Raw genomic sequence first — 22,625 nt, forward strand, 5'->3', positions numbered from 1 at the left:
GTTGTGCTCCCGTGATAAGCCAGCAACGTTTGGCACGGTGTAACAGAACACTCTTTTATCACAACTTCGCTTAAAATACTTTCATACTTCGGAAGCTTTCCGACTCATAATTCCATAGACTCACCGGCCACCGCCAATTTTTCAAAGTTAAAGCAGTGAAGGCAGGGGGAGAGGGAAGAAAGATGATAGCGTAGCAGATTAACCAGCAGGGCGCGCACAGCGCACAGACTGGTGTGGAGGTGAATTACATTGAGCCATTTGAGACATGAGACAGAATTACAGTGGGCCGTTTGAGACGGAAAAAAATAAATATGCGACTCCTCGACTAAAAAAATTGCCGTCGACAAATTTTCATCGTCGATTACGTCGACTACGTCGACTATTCGCGGCAGCACTAAATGTCGCACAGTGTGATAAGGTAATGACCTTATAGGAGTGCAAAAATCCTGCAGTGTATTCCAGGCTTTAGAGGCAGAGTTATTAATTAACACAGAATGGAGAGTTAATAGGCGCTCAGAGTGAACTCTTCTCCGGTCGCCATGGTGACTCGAGGCTAAAAGGACCAGCAGGGAGCATAGAGCATGGTGGTACCCGTGCAGAAAGTTGGACCCTGGACACCAGTAAAACCTCAGGGCTGACCACAAACAACAGGGGTCTTCATTAAGAACTGACGTGTGGAGACTTCAAGCGTACACACAGATTTCATTGTGAAGAATGATTTCTGGAGAACTGCTCCCAGTGTCTCCCAACATAAACCCTGAGCATCAACCCGAGGCCTTTTCTACTGAGGAAAGCGTGTAATTCATCCTCAAATAAATAAACCAGAGGCAACAGCACTGCCAAAGGGCTCCAGATATCTTCCCACATATCAAAGCAAACATTAGAGCCAGACACAAGCGCTGCTGTCCAAATAACCTCGCTGGTAGTGAAGACGTCAAGGTGAAAGGAAAACTTTTACGATATTACTACAATGCAACCATTTTTTTTTTTTTTATATGAAAGTAACACAAATTATGAAGGCCAGAATTGAAAAATTCAGACTCGAAATACTCATTTTTAAACTTTTTAAAATGTTGGTTTTAGTGGATGGTCTAGTGGTATTGTGTTTCTAATTCTCAGCTTGTGGATAGTTTTCACCGCTAAAAGGGAGTTTGGGAACTTTTACAACAAAGCACCGATGACAGCAGGTTTGCTCGAGACAACGCACGAAGGTAAAGCTAATCTTGAATTTAGCGATGACGTTGCCAATCAGTGTTTTCACGTCACATTTTAGTATCAGCTCAGCTCACTTAGATCCCCAACCAAGGTGGTACTAAAAAAGTATTGGGTGCCAAGTACTGCACCCAGTGAAAAAGCCCCCTAAAGTGAGTGCCATTAGTTGCATCTCACGAGAATTTGTATGTATTTTATAAGTTGGCTTATTTTGTTTATGTACAAAAACGTATGATTATTACAGAAAAAAATTAACCTTAACCTTCCAACCCCAACATCACAGTGGTTAAGGCAAATACTGTATAAAAACATACAAATGTGGTCGTACAAATTAACCACATGGTAAAATACGTACGAATTGCCATGAGACTGCGTTGGTCTAACAGTAATTTTACCACAGTTAAGGGGAACTTATTGAGTGTAATGCCTACCAATGGCACTTAACGGAGGTAAAAACACTGTTATTAGGTAGGCACTCTGTCTTTGAGAACATTAAAATTCTCTTCACAAAGTCACAGCACTCAAAAATAAGGGTCAGTCCATCTCAAGCGAAACAGAATGAGCCGTCCGCTCCTTGCATGCACGAGATACCGATTCACTTCATATCGGCCCTCAAAGCTTCTGTTCGGTCGAGCGCTTCTCCGTGCCGTTCTGAAGTGAGCTCTATTTTCCTAGCGACTGCGTCCGATGGGGAAAAAAATTTTGGAAAAAGAAAATCGAGCTCAAGTGAAGTGAAGAGTAGAGGCTGAGGGATCTTCTCTGAATAAACTCTGAGTTCATCAATGTCATTTGATGATCCAAATGAAAGCTCACGCTCTAATAAACAAGTGGCCGAGATGGAAGAAAGAAGAACAGAGGAGAGAAGGCGGACACAAGGATCCATTTTCACCGTTTGTGAAGAAAATGCTCATGTTGAGATTTCCCTGTTAAGCTTCAGTGAGCATCATAGTGGAGAAAAACACGCTTGAAAATGCTTTTTCAACCACAACACACAGAGTCAACAAAATCACCAAAATCTCATCTCGCTTTGTCATCTCTCGAGTTTCAGAGATTTCAAAATGATTACTCGTCATCAAAGTCTTCTAAGATCAAAACATCTGTGTTATAACTTTACAACACTTACTGTACATCAATAATTGACACATTTATGTCTTATCTTTATTTAACTTAAAAAAGGCATTTTAGAAATCAGAACAAACTGACACATGAAACCTAACACCATTAAAGAGCAATAAAGATTTACACTGGGTTATCAAAGTCCCATCTCTGTGCTTTGTGGGAGGGCTAAAGTAAAGAGATCCCTAAACATCAGACCGACACCTGCTCTTACTATACAACAGACTGTGTGTGTGTGGTCTGCCTTTATCAGCTGTATCAACAGAGATACACTATAAATGAATACTACCCTGAATCATTCATATTTAGGGTTGGAAAATGAGACCTGACGATAAGCAGACAGATCCTTTGTATTGGATTATACAACCAAACATACAGCACAACCAACCAGAGGAGCATCTCACGAGAGTTCAATGGTACTAACGATCATAGTTAGCTTACATTACTTTTGGAAAATGGAGCCCAGTTCAGTCCAAAACACAGCAAAAATTCTTGTGAGCCAGTTAAATAGTTTTCAAAAATTGCATTACTTTTATTGCGGAAGCACAAAATGTTCAGCAACTATTTGGCCGAAAACAGCAAGAAAAAACACACCCTACAAAATTGATGACTCCATCAAATAGCAACCAGCAAGTGAAATGCATGCATGCTTTATACAGATTTATTTTTGTTATTTTCATACAAAAACCAGACATTAGGTGCATTCTTACCTTCACAATAAAAACATCACTTTCTCCAGCAATACTTTATACTTTCTTCTTTCTCAGGCTAATAAACAGAGACAACTACAGAAAAGCCATTCATAAGATAAATTCCTTTAAAGGGAACCTCCACTTTTTTTGAAAATATGCTAATTTTCCAATAATCTTCGGGTCTGGCGGTATCATTTTTATCATAGCTTAGCATAACCCATTGAATCTAATTAGACCATTAGCATCGCGCTCAAAAATAACCAAAGAGTTTCAATATTTTTCCTATTTAAAACTTGACGCTTCTGTAGTTACATCGTGTACTAAGACCGACAGAAAATTAAAAGTTGCGATTTTCTAGGCCAATATGCTAGCAACTACAGACCGTTTCATTGGGCGCACGTGCGGTGACGCGATAAGCGTCTGGTCCGAACTTTACTTCCGGTTTCAGTTTGTTTAATAGTCTGACTAGTTGCTGAAACTGAACACTTAAACAAATACCTCGTAGAAAATAACAAATGTTTTGGGATCCTGTGTAATCTACGTCTTGTTTACTTTGCTTGTTATATAAATAAACTACTTTAAAAGGACTTTTTGTTATTTATTCTTTACGGAGTTTACCGGAAGTTACGTGATGACCACGAAAGCCGCTTGTTTATGTTGTTACTGCTGAAACCATCTATACTCTTATCCAGCGTAATAATCAAGGACTTTGCTGCCGTACCATGGCTTCAGGAGGCGCAATGATAATAAACAGTGCCTGAAAATAGTCACCTTGGCAACATTCAATAGCAGAGAACTATTTTCATACATTAACATTAAATGAGCATTAGTCTTAAAGCAACACTAAAGAGTTTTTTTACCTTAAAATAACATTTCCAAAAAGTTGTTTCACTCGAAACAGGGTGAACGCCACTTTCACATTCACTTTGCAGCCCTCTATCGGCCAAAGAAGTTTCCAACCGTCGGGTCACGGTCCTGTAGTTCGAGTGAAAACTACAAAAACTTGCTTTATGGCAGACCTACAATGCATGGCAGAGCCAGCTTTGCTGCAGTAGGCTAAATTATTTATCACAGTAGTAATGGACAATTCCGCTTCCAACCTGTAGGAGGCGCAAAGAGCAAAAACTCTTTAGTGTTCCTTTAACTCTGATTTGGCGCATTAAAAACAAACAAACAAACAAACATTCGAATAGCATTTTTTCCATTTTATTGCAGATTGAATATTCGACCATTCGTGCACATCTGTAATTTCCTGAAGAGTATAAATACTGTAAGCAGAGAGCAAACACTTCACCTTTAGCAGAACCGTTCAATTCTTTATTGTTTCTAAACACTCGATAAAAAGAGACACTGAACATAGGAGTAAGAGAAAAGAGACTGTACTAGTGAAGTTCACCAACCCTCTCTGGATTTAAAAACATACTAAGAGAAGTGTGTGTACATGAAAATAAAAGCAGTAGTCTCCTGGCACAGCGAGAAGACTCCCCATCCTCAGATTCCTTCATCTTTTAAAATATGGTTTGTCCCAGATGAGCTGGCCTTTCTTTAAGATCTCTACAGCAGGAAGAAGCTAACAGATTAAAGCTCAGTTCTTCCAATGATTTCTCCAAACAACTCAGATATCTGATCTGGTCCACCACAACACCTCAATCCAAAACCAGGAACACTGTTTTATATCTTTATAAAACAAATCACGAGTCCCTAAATGATTTTTTAAACAGAGATCAATAAAAGCACAAGTCTGAACTTTTAGGAATGTTGATTCTGATATAAACAGATCAAGGTGGCATGTGGCCAATGTAATACTATTTAATTGTAACAAATTAAAAACTTAATTGCTTTAAATAAAATAATAATTAAAGGTTTATTCACATTGGCAGTCATCTGCAGCAAAAACACATGGAAGTCATTTATTTTCAATGATTTGAGGCAAAATGAGTGACAGCTGCCAGTGGCAACATTCAGCTATGCAACCAAGAATTTGAACTTTATTCAAAACGCATGTCTGCCAATGCAATCAGGGAGAAAAATAACATACCAAAACAATTACATTCACATTTAATATACACAACACATGCCTGGAGCCTTAAGGTGAGTGGAGATAAGATGAAAAAACCAAAGCTCCTGCAGAAACGATGCCAAGACAACAGCTCGGTCTCATTTCTCTCCTGATAAAACAACAGTGACATGAGAACAAATCAACCTTGCCACAGCTGTATCTAAAATAACAACAGTAAAGAGACTCACAGACTGAGAAAAAACGTTTCCATGTTTCAATCCTCTTAAATCTTGCTTTTCTATTTTACCAGAACGAAGATTACCATCCCCAGATCTTGAGAAAATAATCGACAAACTTCAATCCCCTAAGGATCAGTAATTTTCCCTATACACCTGCTATTGATTCAAACAGCACCAGCCAGCCCACACAAACAGCAGTTTGCATCCATTTCTGACCTCTTAATGTGATTTGATCCGATCGCAATGCATTTTTAACTCGGTTTACACTTGTTTTTAATGCAAATGATCCAATAAGGATGTTAACAACTAGGGATGCACCGATCCGATATTCTGGATCGGTATCGGGGCCGATCCGGCATTTTTTGCTGGATCGGATATCGGACTAACAGGACCGATCCAATTCCGATACTGCGCATTACCCATGGTTGTCACTGACAAGCGATTAAAACGTTAAAGTATTATAAAAGCACCATAAACGTTTTTATGCACTATAATCAAAGTCATCTTACACTCAATAGCTTCATGTGAAGGAACAAACGCACATTTAAAAATATTCATGTTCACAGAAACACTGTAACTTACTTGCAAACTGAGTTAATCCACTGATGAGAAGCGGACGGATAAAAACGCGTCATTCAACACAGGCACACACACAGGCACACACACAATAACACACACAATAACTGTAACGTTAGGCTTTATTAAAGATCTGATTTCATAAAGTCTCAGTAAGCTGTTGGATGGATGCAATTCACTATGTGCTGAGGATTCACAGGTGAAGCGGACGGATGAAACGCGTCATTCAACACACGAACCCTCAATAACTGTAGGCTGTTTTAAAGATCTGATTTTATAAAGTCTCAGTTAGTTGATGGATGGATGGATGCAATTCAGTATGTGCTGAGCACACGATGCATCAAATCTTTTTGTGTTTTAATAGTTATGAACTTAGCTTTCCATTGCGGAGCGAGGATTCCCATGCGAGTGTGAGGACGCTTCTAGAGCATCAATGCTGCACAGTATTGCGCAGAATGCGCACTCAATATGATTTAGGCGCATCAATTCTGCACCGGAAATGTGCATAAAAGGTCCGGTTAAGTGCATAATTCCCAAAATAACCATTTGCACACTAAAGCTTTTTTACTGTGACTTTTTGCGCATTTAAGGAAAATATATTTAGCATACTTATTTGATCAAACGTGCCTATTTTATTTTCTCCTAAACACTGCCATGGTTAATAATTACTAATGTTCTTGTAACTTGTAAATCATTTTAAATTATTGGTTTTTAATTTTAAAGTATAATTATATATAATATATAATATAATTATATTATGCTAGATTTAGACATTTATATAGTGTATGTCTGTGTGTGTGTGTGTGTGTGTGTGTCTGTGTGTGTGTCTGTGTGTAATTTAAATTGCTCAAGAAAAATACAGTAGTATCGGATCGGCAGGTATCGGAATCGGCCGATACTCAGAATTCGGGTATCGGAATCGGATCGGAGATGAAAAAAGTGGTATCGGTGCATCCCTATTAACAACTGGTGTTTATGGACACTTCAAAGAAAAGTCTCAGTACGATGTTATTCTTCAGAACAACGGATCTTAAAACAACACCAATTAACACTCCCATCTCAAAACAAGCAAACCCATGGGGACGTCTGAAAAAAAACCCGTTTATAACACAAATACTTTCTCACTGTCCTGTGTTCGCTCTTCCCTACCTGACCGCCATCATTAGCTTGAGAAGGTTAAATGGATTCGTGAGGTGTGGAGAGTCCCTGCGGATCTAAACTGGGTCAGTGGTGAGTTTCGGTTTAATATAGGCTCTCTGCAGCAGGTTTTTAATTGTGCTGTAGTCTCTCCGGTTTTCATCCCAACAATCTTTGATTAGCTCTTATTTTCAAGGCAATGTAAATTAATTTCCAACAGCGCAGCAACTACACATCCTTAATTAAAATACAGCTGAGGCATTAGGAAATAAATAACCGATACCAAACAAAACAAGGAACACACGCCGATTTCCTCTTAACTTGCACAACTGTTTAGTCAACACGTCTAGTTGTGTTTAGATTTCGTGAGGAACTTGATGAATGTATTGATGAATGGCAATTTGGGGATCAAGTCAGCATCAGCATCCACTTAAGCCCAATTTATACTTCTGCATAGTCGCATATCCTACCCCGTAGCCTGATGTGCACCTCCCCAAAAAAGTAACGATGCAAAAGACCCCTTCCTCAGCATTGCATTTTCTCATATGCATTTCCATTGGCGACCAGTGGCGCCTTTTTCGAGGGCGCACGATGTGTGGTTCGTCTTTTCAAAATGTGTGTTCGGTGCATCAAGTGAACCTATGTGCATCACGTGTCAAGCCAAAATACGTGCCTGCTGCAGTGCAGACGCGTCTAAAGGGTTTATGACAAAAGAGACACTTGCGTTTGCCAGATACTTGCTTAATTTAATGTGTAATCAGAGTTTAGTTAGTCTTGGGAATATTTTGTGACCGCGAGGGTCTCTTTTACGCTTTTGACGCGTGTGCAGCAGGCACTTATTTTGGCAAGACACGCAATGCACATGGTTCACATGATGCAACAAACACATATTTTGAAAACATGAGCAACACTCGACACTCCGAACACATATTTTGAATTTGCATCCCTCGGAAGAGAAGTCACGACGGTTTGCGACAGTAAAAACTAGGGCTGTGCAATTAATTGTTTTTTGACTTTTAATTTAAATTTTTGATTTAAACAATCACAAAAACAAGATAATCCAGGTAAAACAGTTATTGTGCAATTAAATATAAATTGCGTGCCAGACTGATGTGTACTTCGAAGGCACCACACGCTTTGACACGTGTAGCCTATTGCAACATTTACTTAATAAAAAGTTTAAATAAATGCATAAGTCAATGAGTAATAGTTCTTACTAATCATGATCATGATTTTTAACCAAAATAATTGGATTATGATTTTTCACCACAATCAAGCAACCCTAGTAAAAACAATAATGGAAGTTGAGGAGCGATATTTAACAACTAACTGTGCCTTCACACCGCCACCGGCGAGAGTGTCAAAGTAGCCGGAAGTCATTCATTTTCAACGAGAGCCGGCGGCGAGCCCCATCGAGCAGCGGCGCGTCATGTACGGTGTGAGGGTCAAGGAGAGTTGAAATCAGCTGAACTTTATGGTAATGAGCTATGACGCGGTTCGTCGGCAACCAAACGGAAGGCGGAAACCTCCACTTGAGAGGATTCCAGAGAATGCATTCGAGCGTCAGAGCGTCCACTACACCTTTTATATATTGTCGTTAGTAGGACAGCCAGAGCTTTTATTGACGCTCTCGCCAGTGGCAGTGTGAAAGCACAGTAAGGCTGTAACAAAAGTTGACGCTTACTTGCCATACACACAAGCTGCTGCTTGTTCATTTTTTACCTTGATAATGTGGATTACAACAGTAACATGCTATTCGACATGAAGATAAAAGGTGTGCATGTGGACATGGACCACAACGCAGAAGTATAAACAAAAACTGTAGAATACGTTGGAGATAGAATGGCGCAAGTATGACGCAGAAGTATAAATCAGGCTTTACAACCATTTATGGTTGCTTCAAAATATCTGCCCTAAAGATTTTTTGCTTGATTATCCATCTATTCATCCATTCACCATTAAACACAAATTTCAACCACTTATGCAGATGGTCTGCATCATTTCCATATAAAATGAAAAAGAGTTTCCCTAGTTGCCGCACTAAAGACTATCAGGATCTTTCTTCTTCGTCAGCGCAGGTCAAGGGAGTCTCTGGATGGTGCACGCTGGGCGGATCATCGATGTACTGTAGCCCTCATGAAAACCCCAGACACTGGCTGTCTGCAGCTTCATTTTCATCTCATCTCAGTTTTTGCTCTTTTATTTCTCCCTCTCACCTGTCTGTGACTGCCCTTCCACTACAGCTGCACGTTTTCTCTTCCTCTGCGTGTCTTTTATCTCGTCTCAGCAGGCGCTCGGAAAGACTTTAAAGAAACGTATGCTCAAAAAAACCATCCTCCTCAAAGTGAATGGAATAAAGTACTCAGGAACTCTTAATAAACTGACATCTCGGCTATCTATCACTGTCGTCACTGTAAAATTGCACGGGGAAAGTAAATTGTTTTTTCAGTAGATAAATCCATCATAACATAAAAAAGAAAGTATAATCCAAGTGAGAGATTGTAGCTTCGGGGTTTAACGGAGGGGTACACGCATGTCAGGGGCTCAAAGAAAAGGTTTTTAGCGAGACCTTCAACAGAGACATCAATCAAAGCATTCACAATTCAATTAAGAAAATAAATCATGAGAAATAAGCAGCGTATTTGGCATTTAATGACCCTGAAGGGCTTTAACAACAATGCGAAATGACGTTCGCAACCAATTTCGCTTCCATACTCTGCCGAATGAAACAGCATATTAAATGAGGGCAGACTGATTTTCCCTACAGACGCCGTCTTGATGATGTCAGGTGAAATGGAAAACTGTTTTAGGGGTGGAGTTAGTTATTTATTAAATATTGATATACGCGACAACACACACGATTTCTTTATGGAATAAGATGCACCAATAAATTATTTACAGTGAAAACAAAATGTGAGGTAAAGTAGAGGACATTCAAGAACTCATCAATCGAGTCCGTATGGCAGGAAAAACGTGAAACGGGATAACAAAAGGTAAGCCAAGCAAAAGTTAAACTAGTTAAATAACCAATGTTTCATCCACCAAAAGTACTTTCAGGAAAGTCATTTTCATTCAGCAATCATTTTTCAGAGTAGAGGGCACCGATGACTGAAGCCGTTCATTTTACCATTTGCATTTCAAAAAAATCACAAAGTCGCATCTGCACAATTCCCAAAGTCACGCAAGGCTGCAATATTTTCAACACCCACGTAATGCAACAAAAAGACTATGACTCACAGCGCGAGCTGCTCTCCTTTGGGCTTTTTGGGTGAGATATCATATAAAGGAAGGTTAAGCACCTAAAACTGAAATCGTGAGGCTTCAAAACCATCTGCATATAAAAGCCTCCTTCTCTTCCTCTATAAACCACCTCACACACAGCTGAACAATCCATAAACACACAGCGCGCACAGCAACGACTAGGAAGTATCACGGGACAAAAACAAGCCTAGTACCCCAGTGACAACAAACCGAATTGGTCACGGCCAATCATCCTCTTTCTAACAGAAGTTCTTGTCATCAATCATGGCCTCAGATGCAGAAAGGGGGAAAATAAGGGGAAGCGAGCGCTTTCCGCAGGTCACCAGGGAGCTGTACACGTCTTTAAATCACTTCCATCGCTTTTCAATTACACGCTGCAATTTACCGTCAGGGCCAATATGATGACAGAGAGCGTAACGGCCAACAGAAAAAGAAGATAGCAAACACAGCAGGACAAAACAGATCCAACGCTTCAAATCTTACTTTGCATAGGAGGACAGCATCACACTGCACAAAACAAGGTCATTTTGAGACAGGATAGAAAATATTTCAGTCCTTGTCAAAGTGGTTTTTGGAAAAAGAACACACACACAAAACTGTGCCAACAAGTCTTGAACAGATGCCATTTTTAATGTGACACTAAACAAGGTTGTCAAGGACAATCCTTTCTGTAAGTTATGAACATTTGAGCAAGATGTTGCTTGCTGTACTTCGGCTCAATTTGTTTTTCCACTGAAGTTTAGTACTGCTTCAAAGTGGGTGGGATTACTAATCATTATGTTGCAGCACCCCTACTACAGTGACATTATTGCAAATGCGACATACACAAAAAAAAAAAAATAAACGCACAACACAGGAGCAATGGAGCATATTGATGGAATGGTGTGTTTTTGATTCTCGGCATGTGGATATTTTTACTGCTATAAAAGGGAAGTTTGGGAACTCGTACAGATGACAAAATCACGTGGTTAGCTCGACGGTGCATGAGTGTAAGCTAATCTTTCATTTAGCAATTCTCCCTGACCAATCAGTGATCTGCAGTGTTCACACACGTCGTATTTTAGGATCGGTACGGCTTGGTTGGAACCTCAGTAGTAGGAACTGTACACTAGGGCTGAACGATACATCGAATTTTCATCGTCATCGCGATATGAACTCACGCGATGAACACATCGCAACAGACAGCCTTGACGCGATGAATGAAGGGAAAACAGTAAGCGCATGTAATAAACATTTGACCCATCACGTTTAGTCCTGAAGACATGTGCTGCGTCCGAAATCGCCTACTACCATACTATATAGTATGCAAAAAGCACTACATTGCCTACTATATAGTATGGAAGTAGGCGGTTTCGGACGCAGCGATGGTTTGCGCGTTCATGCTATTAGGTCAATCAGGGGAACCCCCAAGTCAGCTAAGCTCAGATTGATTTGTGAGGTGTCAGTTCCGACGCTGTGCCTGTTAGCAAAAACTATGGCAGAGGAAGGAGAGAAGAGTGAGGAAAATGTGTTGTCAGACGAAGACCTTGTGGTGAAAATGAACAGCACTTCAGCTATATCATGGAATTATTTTGGATTTAGGACAGATGACGCCGCAAACACACACAGCAAAATCACTGGTGTTAAAATGACACCCACGGTGTCAAATTTAACACCGGCAAAGTGTGTATATGTGTCCACACTACACTGTGTTAATTTAGTCAAAAGTGTAGTGTTAATTTAACAACACCCATTATATGTTAATTCAACACTCAATATTGTTAAATTTTACACTTTGTTCAACACTATTCATTGTTGTTTCCACACTACACTGGTGTTGGCACACAAATACAGTGTTAAAAATTAACACTCCTAATTTAAGGTCAACACCAGTGTAATGTGAATTCAACAATGTTAAGTGTTAAAATACTGATTAATAGCCACTTTTGTTGCTAATGGGTTGTTTCTATAAAAGACAAATGACAAGAAATATTGCAAAACCTCTTTTTATTTAAGTACATCACATTTAATATTTACATTGATACACACAACACTTTGCATTTAACACTGCTTATTTAAATACCTCAGCTACAATTAGAAACAGAATACAATATGGAATAATGAAAATTATCTTACACCACAGCGCAGTGACATGAAAACCACTTATTATAAAGTCTTTAATAAATCAAATGAGAGTTTAAAAAAATTAGCCACCCTACTCAAAACTTGAATATTAAAATACACTGCAATTACCTTACTGGCAGGCAGAAAAGCTTATCCTTCACAATACTAAAGATTTTTCCATAACAAAACAGACATTTCAATTCAAAAGACGTTTCATTTTTCTTAAATACGTTCCAACCTGGTATTAAGTTCTGTAGTTGTTTTACTCATGATGTAGTGGAAGGCTGCATCAGTGGTCTTCATCATGCAGGGAATGGCTTTTTGGTCCAGAATGATGCAAAAACTCTGGATGCAACTTCTGTTCCCAACGCAGAGCAGGCAGGGCTGTGCTGATCCATCCACCTCAAAGCATGGATTGATGCTCATCACCTAAGAGTGTTTTAAAAGAGTGTATTTGATTAATGTATTTGATGTGTATTAATGAACTTGTATGCATTTACATGGGGTGAACAATGCAAGCAAACTAACTGCTGAATAAACAACTAGAACAAAATACCAAAAAAAACTTACACAGCACAATCAGTAGCTTCAGTTGCACATTGACCCTCTCCAGTCTTTCTTCCTTTCACAAATGAAGGCAAGAAGTGAATGAGTCAGGGAAGAGCTGCCACATCACTGTCCCATCCTAGCAAAACAGAATTTAAACACCATGAGTATACACAGTTAAGCTTTAAAACCGTAAAAGTAGCAAACCCATGTACACTTACCATATTTAAACTATTGTTTACCAGACAGAGGGTCATCCATATCTTCATCAGGACGTAGTCTGCATTTATCCTTTAATTGTTGTATGTTGGCTATTTTGCAATACATCGCCTCAGCATATTTCTGCAGATTTTCAAAGACAAAAAGAGTCAAGAAAATACCAAAAAGGGTGCAGTTTTAACCGTTATTTGAATCAAAATCATCTCAGTATAACAAATCATGTTAGAGACAGTGTATAGTACTAATGTACTCTGTGTACTCACATAACTAGTTGGTAAGCTCTTATCCTCCAAACTGGGTTAAGGAATAACAGTTCAGAATTCATGGGTATGCCGTATTCAAATATAGTCTGGTAGGGTCCTATCACAAAAAAATGACAATAAAGACTCTGAAAACTCAACATTCTTTTTATATTAAAAACAGCACTCAAGACAATATGAATCTTCATTTATACATTTTCAAAATAGTAATCAATTTGATTGCTATTTAATATGATATCAATAGCAAAACGATGTATGAGAAGATAATATATTTTTATTAAAGTTGGCAGCAGGTCATGTGACTTTCTTGCCAGACTAATAACCATAATATGTACAAAACTATACTAAAAAGATTGGTTAAATGTTCAGTTATGTCAAATAAAATGATTTATATGTATAAATATATAAACTTACCTTCTGTAATGAATTTATATAAGTATTAGCAGTCGTTTCTCATTGGAAGTCATCCATGTCAGGTCTTCTTTAATAAACTGCCCTAAAAACAGCATCTCTTCTGAATGATTTGAAGCACTCAGTGTGTACTTTTACCAAACTAGCATCTATAATGACAGAAAAACAAATGTTCGCCATACACGTTTTACACTTTCGTATGTATTTGCCATTTGCATCTGTCTGACATCTAGCGCCACGAAAAGCTTACAACACACAATGCATCCAATTCAGCAATCTGTGCATACAAATGATTATATAGTGAGGTTTTGGTAAAATGAATTGTTGGTTTGGTGATATTTCCCCTGTTTGCATACATCTTGGAAAAACACATGGCAATGCGGTTGCGGTTTTCTCCGTGTTTTTCAGTAATTTGAATATTAACCGATATCCGTGCACTCGCGTGCATGTAAACGACCTCGTTAACTCACGGTATCTAGCCTATATGATAACCTCATAACGAGCATCATATGGTGAATAAACGAGCTTTCATTTAACTTAATTTCATACCTTCAATTTGTAGTGCATGTCGCGTTTTATCATGGTTCAATTCTTTCAGTCATATCTCCTATTATCCTTCTTGGTTCAAACTTTTAGCTAGCAGTTTAACTTTATACTAAACTAACAAGGGAACAACGTGACACAAGGTAGCTCTGATTAAACTGAACCAAATAACGAACAAACGGGAAATAAAATGGGAAAAATATCTTATTTAGGTTTTTTTGGCATATGGCTGCGTAGAGTCAGACAGAGAAATAACAGTTTAATTTAGCTAAACCAAGTGAATATTATGAGATTTACCTGCTCTCTTCAGTCCTCCTTTGAAAGAAAATGGCGGTAAAATCCCTGACAGGAAATGTTTAGTGGAGGCGTGGCTTGATTTACACCGCTCAGAGTGAAATCTAATAACACCCTTGTTTTACACCGACACTGTCGTGGATATAACACTGGCCTAGCAATGGCAGTGTTATTTTATTACCAGATAGTGTTAAAACAGCATCAACACTGTGTATTTAACACCATCCCTGAAAATTTAACACTGGTGATTTTGCTGTGCAGGTACTGTGGAAGCGGTGATTCTCATATTGCGTGTATTGCGCGCTCAAGTTCATTATTTCAAATGTATGTGTGCTCTGGAAGCGCCGCGGTCGCGACACGCTCGTTTTTTCCAGGTTTTTCAAAAACATTTTAACTTTTCAGAATGACACAAGCGCAGTGTGCAGGTCATGTGACAATAACCTACGTGTCTAGTGTTTTCCACGTGTTTGTGAATGGCCCCTAAAACATGAAAAATATATATATTTATCGCAACTCACATCGTCATCGCAACATTAAACAATGTCATCGCACATCGCAACTTTTCTTCACATCGTTCAGCCCTACTGTACACAGCGGAAAACCCCCAAAGTGAGCTGTACCGAGCTGTAGCATGCAGTGGAAAAACACCAAAAGATACACAACACACTGAGTATTGTCCAATAAATCATTATTGCAATATTTGACAATTAACAATAGGGCGGTCACAACGATGAAATAATCATCTCATCGTGATTGTTTGACTTCATCGCGATGATTTCAAGATCACCGCAATGATTGCACATCTCTCTAAAAAGCACAAGGGGGAGCTGCTGAGCCTGTATAAATGAGACAGGGTCAGGTAACGCGATACATTGCAAAGCCATTCAATACAGTGGCAGTATGAACTGCCAGGTAAAACATAAATTTCCAAAACAGCAACTCCAAATTTAGGGAAATGAAGGATGCTAATATAAATTTTCAGTTATTTTTCAGACACTTTATTGGGTTTATTTCGAGAAAGAATGAAGAATTTTCAGTTTTTGAACGATTTATTCATTAAATAATTGCTTTTAAATATGTGTTGTGTATTAATATTTACTGCCAGGTAATCCTTGCAAAATGTTTAATAAAAAATAAAATAATAAAATTATTTCATGAACAAACAAAAAAAGGTTTGAGAATTTAATGCCAAAGCAATAAAACAGACAATTAATCGTCACAATTTATCAGGCAATTAACCGTCAGCCAAATTTCATAATCGTGACAGCACCAACTAACAAATTCATTAAACTTACACAAAAATGGTTTAGCAAAACATTTCTCAGCTTGCTTTTAAAAATGAGGTTTATTAAATATACTATGTTTCTTTGTAAATCATTCAGAAAACCATTTTTTGTGCATGTTTTGCATTTAAATCAACACACTGTGCAATTGTTAAATACAGTACACACCTTACTGCTGAAACACAACAGAATGAATTCTTGCAGAAACAGTAGCAGCTAATAAAAATCATACAATCCCTATTCCAGGTCTTTATTACAGACTATGCATCTAAAAACCTAATGGTCTCCATTCAGAACAAACAGAGTACAGCCGGTGTCATATTTACACAGCAGTTTAGACAAATGAACAGCTCTTCCTATTGGTTTCCTGCATAACACATGATAGCTTCCCTATAGGAAAGACCATCAATATAACCTACTGTGGATGTGAGCAAACCTCTGCATACACAAACAGACTATGAAAACCATTATGGCACGGTACCACTTTTAGCATAGTTTAGCATAATCCATTGAATCAGATTAGACCATTAGCATCACGCTCAAAAATGACCAAAAGGGTTTTGTTATTATTCCTATTTAAAACTTGACTCTTCGTGTACCAAGACCAATTAAGGAAAATTAAAAGAAGAGTCAAGATTTAAATAGGAAAAATATTAGGGATGCACAATATACCGGCTGACATATCGTTATCGGCCGATAACTGCTTATTTTTAATATTATCGGTCTGATAGCAAAATTAGGCCGATAAATGAAAGCCGATAAATTATGGATTATTTTGGTTTGTTGAACCACTTCACTTGCTCATTGCTGGCCATGTGGAGTTTTGAATGGTGCTTTCTGTGACATAGCACGAAGACGACTATGCTAGTCTATGCTAGTCTAACGCAAAGACAAGATGTCCGTGGTCGGGGAGTTTTTCATTGTGAAATTAATATGATTATTTATCGGCATACCACAAATATAAAGAGTTATCGGTTATTGGTATCGGCCAAAATTTCCATATCGGTGCATCCCTAAAAAAATATCCAAACTCTAAATGGTCTAATCAGATTCAATGGATTATGCTAAGTATGCTAAACGTGGTAGCGGCAAACCCGGAGATCAGCTGAATGGATTCTAAAATGGTAAAAATCAAATGTTTAACTCTAGGGGAGCTGAAAAATGAGCATATTTTCCCTTTAATACCAAAATATAATTTCTCACAAAAACTTATACAAGCATATAAAGATATTGCTTACCCCTCTGATAACAGCAAAAAGTGTTACCCATGCGATATGGAAGCTCTTTTTATCTAAAATACAGTACACTCCATTAAGGGTACAAAAACATATTTGTTACCAGTATGTACCTTTGGGATACTAATATTCACTCTTTAGGTACAAATGAATACTTTTTCAAAAGTTACCGTCCCAGTGACAGCTTTTGGACCGTTTCTCAGACTGGAAGTGAAAAGCATTGCGAATTAAAAATGCTTTCATGTTTATATTAGTTTATATTAGTGTGACATGCTTGTCAAGTATGCAACGCATACTCAAAATGTGACCTCTGCTCTGTATTTAACCTATTCCAGTGAGTAGTGAACAATAAACTGTGTTTCATACATTAAGACTCATTGCAAGATCAAGGGCAGAACTGATGAAGTTCACATCTCATGCCATTTCATTACAAACCACGTTCGGCACAAAGCAAACGACCCACGGCTAATATTCACAGTCACCTGCTCGTGCCCAAGGGGAACACTTGAACCAACGACCCCGGTTTGTTCAGGGCACCATTTGTATCCCTTAAAAGGCTCGCACACATAAACCCATCTTAATCCAGCTTCGAGTAAATGTGTGAGGAGAATAGCGGGAATCTTGGTTAATTATCAAGCGCCTGCTGTCACAACCATCAGTCTCTGTGACACGGCTGCCAACGGCACACACTCACAGGCTTATTAAAGCTCGTGTGTACGTCTGTTTAATTGATGCCTGCACAGCAAGGACCGTGGCCTGAGAAGCGAGAGCATAATATAGTCAATGATTAAATCATACCCCGGCCTTCGTGTACTTCAGCAGACCGACATTACATACGAACGAGGGGGAAAGCCAATTTATACGTTTCGTCTAGGGGAAGGGTTCATCTGCATCCCCTAGGAAGAATTCATGGAGTCGGTGACTGTTTGACGGATGTGTACTGCCATTATTACACCGCATGTATCGCTGACACGCCTTCAATCATGTCTAATTAAAATAAACAGCAATTTCTTTCTGACGCTAGGCTATGAAATGACAAGAGTGGTGGATGCCTGCTTTTACGATAAACCCACGAAATTTGCGATCTGCCACTACTTGCGGATAAAATTAATTGACTTCCTGACAATAAAACAAGGAAAACTAAACTATTATTAAATGAATTCCAAATCGGAAGGCCCAGACAGAGGTTTCACATGTAATACACACAATTCATAAAATCCCTAAACACCTGCGTATTGTTGGTTTATTAAATATTTTGGGTAAGTGGTTAATACGTTTAGCACAATATTTAAATCCACTCCACAGACTCCCTGAAAATCATCATAGGAAAACTTAAAAAACACCTTTAAGGTTTCGCCGATGACTACCCATCAGTCATTGATGGGTATTCCAATATCTTAAAAGGGAAACCTCCTTGGGGATCACAGCTGGAACTTAAAGTCTGTAAACAGAGGCCTACTTAATCAAGATGTATTTTACATATCAAAGAGCGATAAATAGCAGTTTCTTATTTATAAAGTGCAAGCGATTTAACAGATAAAGTTGCTGCCTTGTTTGGTGTTGTGTAAAACTCCCAAAAAAAGCAAAAATTGGGTCAAAAAATTACTTTTAAAAACACTTAAACCTGAGCCTGGGGCATACAGTGATTCATAACCCTGTTTTAAAACACCTGCTAGGTACTACCTCATCCCTCCTGTGTCTATATGAGGTCCAAAGCAAGTTTGATCCCTTACGACCAAAAGAGCGATTCGTCCATAAAGCTAATGAGGAGGAAACCCAGTCATCTCCGAACCCAAGTGCCCTTTATAGCAGCACTACACCTTTCTGTATTGCACAATATTAATAAGGTTGGCTGCTCTTTTAAATGCATCATTTGAAAGAGGTTAGACAGCATTAAGATTGAGTCAGATTGGGTCCGTGGCCTCGCTCAAAGTATAAACTACATTTAACACAATATTTAATAGATGTGTCGTATAGTACCGAGCATTTTTACAGAAAGGTCTAGGTAAGCAAGTACTCTGAATAATGGCAATACAGAAAATCCCTGCCCAGCTTCATGACCTTTGTTTGTCGAGTGAGGGCATCCATTAAATTAGGCCAAAGTGTTCAGACCTATAAATGGCCAACTCTTGTTTCAGCAGGTTTGTACAAAAAAAGCAGTAATTTCCCTTCCCTACAGAGACTGAGTGAACCAATATCAGCGGGAGGCTTGCTAGCATGTGGTCTTTATAGCGGGCATATTCTCTCCATGGTAACGAACCCTGTACCTACCAATCAGAGATCAATTACAGCATACTGTATTGCCCCAATTACATATGCAACATTTTTAGGAAAAAGTAAAGGTTTGATTTTGCAAAAGTCAATACATCTTTAATGTCTACATATATGAAGTGCTTCTGACATGTTTTCTTGAAAACAAGTATTTTTTACCAAACTCTTATGTTTAGGTTCAGTAATTTCACTTTAATAGCAATGAAAAGGTTGCTGGTCAATCACTGAAATGCCTTATTTTCACAAAGCTCACTTCAATGGTATTTAACAAATTTGACCGTCTTTCGCTGCAAAACCCTTTAAGTACATCCGCAAATCTACACCTGTATAAAAGTCTTCAGTCACTCTTCATTGTCCTTTCTAAATAAAGGTAAAACTAACGTGAAATTGGTAAAAATCCTAATATACTCTGTAAACCTCCTTTAACCAGAAAAACGTACATACTCAAGCCATTGATTATTAAACCAAATTTCTGGGCACTTTGAGGACTTTGCTGAAAAATTGTTTCGCTATTATTTCTGAATGGCCTAAGAACCAGGATGGAGTGGATTTGAAACGAAAGTATCTGACAAATGTACAGTACTAAGCTAATTTGGTCAATATCATTATCTAATTTTGAAGGAGGGGGCGTTTAGCGACTTTTTCATCTGAGCTCTTCATTTGAAAATCTAAATCTAAATATGTAGCCCAGGAATTAAAAAGTCACAGACTTTATCTATATAAAAGTTTAATCTTGCGTCAAACGTATTTTCAATCGACATTATTCCAATTAAGCTGTTGATGGTGCTTAACTTGTACTCAACCAAAAAAATTTCTTGGTGTCGTTACATAGACAGGAGGGCTACTGGTTTGCTAGATGAGACATTTGATGCACATGAGCACTAGACCCATTAGCAGGTAAATGAGAAATCAGGTGGTGAAAGGAGCCCAGAAGGTACACCATGATCAAATTAAACCAATTAATCACAGTTTTAGAGACAGCTAAGCTTCTCTTACATTATTCATACCCTCATTCTGCATGACCCAATGGGAGAACAACAGCATCTACTGAAGGGGGCGAATTTCTTTTTGGACACAGAACAGATGCCCGGTTTCTCAAGACAGATTATCAAATGATCAAGATAATGATCCAGGTGTGGAAGAGCAGAGCATTGGCTAGGGCACTTACACGCTAGAGAAATCACGGACCGAGTGTTTGTGATAAGAATGCTAAGAGACTTGAACCAGTCTGAAATCAAGTAGAAATATTGCGAATTTGGACGCCTGAATCAACCCGACAAGCCTCTTTAAAAATTCTCCCTGGCCAACAGATGTGTGCAATTTTTAACATTTTCAACCCTTTGGATGCAAGGATTTGTAGTATGGTTTAACTCTAGTGTGCAGATGCCCTTAGTTGTGAACCAGTGATGTTTGACTAGGGACTAGTTGAGTTATGTCTTCTGCAGGTTCTCACAGACTGCTGTCAAGACCTTCAATGCACATATAAAGCAACATATCTCGATCCTCACAGCATGGGTCAAACCCCTCAGCAAGGTCTCTCCTGGCCTCATTAAACTGATGCCTTCACCATCACCACCCTCAATCTAAACATTCTTTACAGGCTAGTTTAAAAAGAAGCCGGAGAGGTGGTGGAGAAGCAATAACTACCAGCAAGTTGTCTATTCAATGGGACCATGGCAGAAATAATCAAGACTGACCTCTGCCTTTCAGAGCACTGACCTGGCTCAGTAAGACGCTGGGAGTGAAGCTTTCCCCTGTCAAATGGTGTTTTTAAAAGGACAGACATGTCTTCTTACTGCAAACAGCAACACTTAAACAAACTCCGACTGGAATTTTCCATCCATTCCACAGGCAAAGGTTCATAAGATATCAGTGGTTTCTCATGACCAAACCACAGGACTTCAACACATGCAAACTAAAAAGGACCTGGAGAAAATTTACTTAACATTTTGAGAGGCAGATTCAATTCAATTTTATTTATATTGCGCTTAGCATAATTGTTAAATTGTTTCAAAGCAGCTTCACATTAAAAAAGCAAGAGAAAACACAAAAAAATCAGTGGACAACATAAGAAAAAGAGTAAAACGGCTAATATTAAAACGTACTAGCGAGCGTAGTAATAACGTATCATATAGAAGAGAGTTCAAAGTTAAGCCAATGTCAGCCGATCACCAAGCACACGTTCTTGTATTCTGTCTGTTTTATCATTTCATTGTAAGTAAAAGCAATTTAAGACCAATGTTTTGTTTCATTCCATCACTGTCCTTCGAACAATATTTGAACACTTGATTAAGGCATTTAAAATTGGTTTGCAAAACTTTTCTGTTACGTCTATGGACGAGCATCAAAATGTAACAACTTCTCAATGTCAGTTCAATTGTAAATACCAAACATTTCAAACCCAAATATTATTTGTTCTCAGCATAAAATGTAGAAAGCACATACTGTACTCAAATTATTTACACAATTAAGTTTAAACGGAGTTAAACAAACACCCAATCTCAATAAACAGCTGAAAAGGCTGCACACACAAATTAAAAAACTGTAGAGTGGTGTAAAAACATATTGATACATGCGAGTATCATGATATATAAAAAGCAATATGGATATAGTTTTTTTTAATCATACAAGATTCATGGAAGTTGTTTTGTTTGGAATTTAGCTCCCGACCATTAGATTCTTCTTATTTTTGAACTCAAACAGTTATATAAAGATACTAACATAGGGACGTGACACGTTTTTTCGCCAAGGTTTGCATATGGTAGTGTGTTCTCAATGACAACTTTTTAAATTATATCCTATTATATTCCCAAAAGAGGACATATCCCAATATACCGCCTTGGTTTACAGTATTGCAACATGTTGGATCGCAATCCCTGTATCATGAGATTAGGGATGGATAGAATCCTCAGCAACCAAAACTATTCGGACAAAAATATAAAAAAAGCATCTTTCTCTGATACTTTAAAATGCTTCCATACTGCTGATATGTTTACTGCATTTATAAAGCATCTGCATCTCTTATGCTGCGTTCAGACCAGCCACGGTAGAGGCATCAAGCGCGAGTGATTTCAATGGTAAGACACGTTGACACGAGTCTGGAGGTCTCGCAGTGTGAATGAGGTATTTAGTGCGGTGTGGTAGGCGCTAGGGCTGTAACGATATATAGCGTTCCCATTAAAAAGACCTGTCTACATTCGAAACGGCATCGCTGCATCACGATTCTGT

The 22,625-nt window shown here is 38.4% G+C and overlaps 1 protein-coding gene and 1 long non-coding RNA gene across 8 annotated transcripts in view; both read right to left on the reverse strand.

Moving 5' to 3' along the window:
* neo1b (neogenin 1b) overlaps positions 1-22,625 on the reverse strand; it is a 134,006-nt gene that overhangs the window by 106,723 nt on the left and 4,658 nt on the right. The gene's annotated exons all lie outside the window — the stretch shown is intronic.
* On the reverse strand, positions 11,872-14,864 carry LOC129416473 (uncharacterized). 2 transcript variants are annotated; one of them, XR_012370130.1, is made up of 6 exons: positions 14,612-14,864; positions 13,775-13,920; positions 13,364-13,460; positions 13,103-13,223; positions 12,906-13,020; positions 11,872-12,764 (listed from the first exon to the last, which is right to left on the reverse strand). It is a non-coding gene; the product is annotated as an uncharacterized lncRNA (long non-coding RNA). The 2 variants fall into 2 exon arrangements; XR_012370129.1 differs by having other exon boundaries at positions 13,775-14,864.

The sequence above is a fragment of the Misgurnus anguillicaudatus genome, chromosome 6, assembly GCF_027580225.2.
Source record: "Misgurnus anguillicaudatus chromosome 6, ASM2758022v2, whole genome shotgun sequence".
Lineage (NCBI taxonomy): Eukaryota > Metazoa > Chordata > Actinopteri > Cypriniformes > Cobitidae > Misgurnus > Misgurnus anguillicaudatus.